The sequence below is a fragment of the Myodes glareolus genome, chromosome 9 (assembly GCF_982192425.1).
Source record: "Myodes glareolus chromosome 9, mMyoGla1.1, whole genome shotgun sequence".
NCBI classification, from domain to species: Eukaryota; Metazoa; Chordata; class Mammalia; order Rodentia; family Cricetidae; genus Myodes; species Myodes glareolus.
Window position 1 is genome coordinate 36,184,867 of NC_142034.1, and position 4,599 is coordinate 36,189,465.

Sequence of the window (4,599 nt, forward strand, 5' to 3'; positions counted from 1 at the left end):
CCTTGGTGAAAGGAGAGAACCAACGTGCACAAGCTGTTCTCTGACCTCCACACAGCAGCCAGCATGGCATTTCTGAGTATAACACATGTACACACGCACACGTGCACACGTGCACACACACACACACACACACACACACACACACACACAACAAATTTAAAACAGCATTCTCTTTTCCTTAGGGCCCCATGACCAGAGTGCCTCTAAGGCGCTCTCCTGCTGCCCTCTTTGAAACCCACGGGTTGCTGGTGTCCAGTTTCGAAACTGCTGGAAGAGAAAAACACTGGCTTCTGCCAGGGGAGACATGTTACTGTGTTCTGTCTCATCCAGTGTAGCCTGCCTGGCCTCTCAGCTGATCCTTCTGGTTTTAGTAAGTTCAGGCTTTCCTTCAGGAGTGATGGTCCTGTCTTCTAACTTCATTTCCCGTGAGGAAAATTTTAAATAAAAAAACCAATCAGCAAAAATCTCAGATTCAGAGATTTTTCTATATACAAAGCAACCCATAAAATCTATGCTGGGAGTCACCAAGGCTTCCCTCGTAAACATTAAGGTGCTGCACCCTTCAAAGTCTATGCTTTTATGGCTGCTCTCATGAGTGAGGCAGTCATTACTGCTTCACAGAAGGAAAAAGAAAATAGGTTGGTTTGCTTTTTGGTTTTGTTTGTTTTTCTTTAGCAACTTGAGTCTTCCCAGTTTGGCTTTACGATCTTGACACACAGTGGGGCTTCAAAAAATGTGGGTTCCTTTATATGTGTGTGGAGTTTTGAGACAATGAGGTGTTTTTTTTTAATATACAATTAAAAAGGAAACAAGGTCCCTTCTGTTCGTATCCAGTGTAGTTTTTTGTGAGGAGGAAGAAGTGTCTTTACAATGATTCAAGTAAGTTCGTATTTATTTGAAAAAGATGAGTTAGAATTAGCACATGAACTGTTAGCAACCTCTAAAAGGTTGCTTCAAGCACTCATGTGTTAAAAGCAATGAGTTAACTGACTACTTTCTCTTCTAGGCACGAGAATAAAATAACATTATGATAAAAAGTGTACCCTCAATTCTCAGGGAAAAGTTCGTTAAGTACAATGTTTGACTGTTAATAATGGTGGCCTACACACTTGGGAAGCTGAGGCAGGAGAATTGTGAGTTTGACACCAGTTTGGGCTACCAACTAACCCATACCCTCTTTACCCTCTTCACTTACCACCCCCCCCCCAAAATTTTTCAGAGTAGGTACTGGAGAAATGGCTCTGGGTAAGGACACATACTGCTCTTGCAGAGGACCTGAGTTCAAGCCCCGGCACTCATGTAAGTGGCTCACAGCCGCCTGTAACTCCAGCTCCAGCGGATCTGATGCCTCTGACTTCCTCAGGCATCTGCACTGGCTTTGTGGACACACACACAGGCATGTACACATAATTTTAAAACAATTTTAAATTTTTTTAAGATATGGAACGCTTCACGAATTTGCGTGTCATCCTTGCGCAGGACTATGCTAATCTCTGTATCGTTCCAATTTTAGTATATGTGCTGCCGAAGCGAGCACCAATTTTAAAATTTTATAGAAACAACCTGGGGGCGGTTATAGGTCAGTTGGTAGAGTGCCTGCTTAGCATGCACAAAGCCGTGGATCCTCTCCACTGTATAAACTAGACACGATGGCCCAAGCCTGTAATCCTTGGGAGGTGGAGGCAGGAGGTCATCTTCAGGTTATACAAGGAGTTCCAGGGCAGGCTGGGATACTTGTGGTTCTGTCCCCAAAAACAACACAGACAAACAAAACGCACCCAGAAATAAAAAGCAAGTCGATAGGTAACGTTAATCGGATTAATCATTTTCTTCAGTGTTCTCTCAAAATAATCCCAGATGGGAGAACAGAGGTATTGTAAACGGTATTGTTCCTGAGACTCGGAAGACGTTACAACAAAGGTACACATGGGGGCGCCATCATCGGCCAGAAACGGTCGGTTCGAGCTGAGCTAGGTTTGTGAGGTGTCAATAGGCTGTGCTGAACTTTCACAGCCGGAAACATGAAGGCTGCTGAGTCAACAGACTCTGCTCTCGGAACGTGAGCTGGGCGCTAGGGTTCCAAAGGAGTCTGTGCAGTCCCTGGTTAATGAATTTGTACTGGAGAATTTGACTGTTGTTTTGGCAAATCTTTATTTGAAACATTTACTGTTGGCCCGGAATGATGTATTTAAATCTTGAATGAGTTGGTTGATAGCATTTATGGGTGGCAAGAAGCAGCTGAGTGAAGAGTCTTTGCTTGGAATGAATGGGACCCTACGTTTGAACCCCAATATTGTAAAACAACAACAACAAAAAAACAAAACGTTTATTTTTCTGACCTTTCCTCTACCATGTGCAATGTGGGAAAGCCTTTTATGACTGACTCTGACCCCAAATGACTGTAGTCTTTTTCTCATCTCCGGCTTATGACGATCATCCCTTGACTCTCATGCAAATATAAAGCTACCTGGCCACCTATAGATTTGCTAGAAGAAGCCCGTAAATGCCCACAGAGATTTTATTAGGGGCAAGCCATGATGAGACTATAGAACACACATTATTTTTCCAAACATTAATCTGCATGTGACAATATTTGTTTTGCAGGCAGAATTTCTTCAACTTAACACTGTTGTCACGAAAGGGATTGCTTCCTTCCACCAGCGAGTGTCCAGGTCCACGTTTCTGCATTGCCAACTCCATCTCCCCCGCCAAAAGATCTATTTTATTATCTTTAATTAAGTGTCTCTGTGTGGGTCTGTGCACATGAATGCCAGTGGAGGCCAGAAGTGGCTGGATCCCCCCAGGAGCTGAGGTTACAGGTGGCTGTGACCCACGCGGGTGCTGAGATTTGAACTCAGGTCCTTTAACTGCTTATCTGTCCTCCAGCCTCCTCCACCCCTTCCTTTTTTGCTTTTTTTTTTTGTTTTAATATTTTAAGTTTGTCTCTCTGTGTGTAAGTGCAATGCCCTCAAAGGGCACAAGAGGGTGCTGGATCCCCTGGGACTGGGATCCCGTGTGGGTGCTAGGAATTGAACCCAGGTCCTCTGCAAGACCAGCCAGTACTCTGAACAACTGAGTCATCTCATGTAGCCTTGGCTGGTTATGTAGCCTGGCCTCAAACTCACAGAGATCCATCAGTTTCGACCACAGGCGTGTGCTATCACTCCTGGCCCATTTCTGCTTTTTCTTTTTGGGAAAAAAAAAAGTGTTTATTTTTACTTGATGTGTATGAGTGTTTTGCCTGCATGTCGTGTGTGCACCGCACACGTGCTATGCCCCCTGACACTAAAGCAGGGAGCTGGGTCTCCTGGAGCTGGAGTTGCAGATGTTGGGAACTGAGCCCGGATCCTCTGCAGGAGCAGCCACCGATCTGTCCCCCCATTTCTGCGGTTTCAAAGATTTTTTTCCTTATAAAATCAGATTATTTAAATGAAGGAGCTGGAGAGATGGCCATGCAGTAAAGAGCCCCGACTGCTCTTCAGAGAACCCACATTTGGTTTCCAGCATCCGCGTGGAGGCTCAGAGTCATCTGTAACTCCAGCTCCAGGGCTTCCAATGCCTTCCAGCCTCAGTAGGCACCAGGTTCAGTCATGGTGCATGGATATACATGAAGTCAAAATACCCATATATATAAAATATTTTTTAAAAACTTTAAAAAATTTAACATGACTAAGGGTGTTTGAAAAAGCTGTAAGGGATTATATTATTTTTATTGAGCCCAAATTACATATAATACATCTAAGTAAACATATATTATTTAAATGAAGTTAAGCTGTTTGGGCTGACAATACTTCTTCCATGAGCCATAGACCTTCTAATAAAAATCCCAGTACCATTGGTGGTGGTAGTGCGTGCCTTTGATGGCAGCACTTGGGAGGCAGAGGCAGGAGGATCTCTGTGAGTTCAAGGTCAGCCTGGTCTACAGAGCTAGTTCCAGGACTGCCAGGGCTATAGAAAGAAACCCTGTCTTGAAAAACCAAACAAACAAAAACAACTGTACAGTACCAGGCATGAAAAACTCACTTTCGAATTGTTGGTCAGGGGAGTCCAAGACACTCCCCAAATACAGACTCTTACTGTTCCCCTTGGTTGCCTCCCAGAGGCTGAAGGTAAGGCCCTAAAGCTAAAGGCGCAGGCACTGTGGACTCAGGGCTTGCAGGATCTGAGCTGGGTCTACTGAAATCCTCCTCTCTGAGGATGAACCTTCACAGTCCCTGAAGGTACTAATGTAAGCTGCCAAGGGAGGGAAGCTACCAATAGTTAACACAGTTGTGAGGCCTATGAACATGACCAGCAAGGCAAGACATCCCTAGAGCCACAACAGTGGCTCTCATATCTGGGCAGTAACCAACAGCTGTCTATTGGACTTAAGCTTGTTCAACAGGAAGGAAACCATGCCCAGTACTGGAAAGCTAGCCACTTAACCGGAGCCAGTGAAATCACAGCTCTTAAAGAAGCTCCTGCAACTGTTGCTTTCCTAAAACAGCGTAGTTCCTAAATGCCTTCTAAATACTCATCCTTAGACCCACAGTAAGAGTTGTTCCAGAGCTTCACCAAAGAAGCTTTTCTGGGAAAGAGAGATCATAACAGAAGACCACA

At 44.5% G+C, this 4,599-nt stretch overlaps 1 non-coding gene across 1 annotated transcript; it reads right to left on the reverse strand.

Moving 5' to 3' along the window:
• Window positions 1–1,434: 1,434 nt before the first annotated feature.
• Window positions 1,435–1,537, reverse strand: LOC125408592 (U6 spliceosomal RNA). Its single transcript, XR_007234505.1, has one exon. It is a non-coding gene; the product is annotated as a U6 spliceosomal RNA (small nuclear RNA).
• Window positions 1,538–4,599: the final 3,062 nt, after the last annotated feature.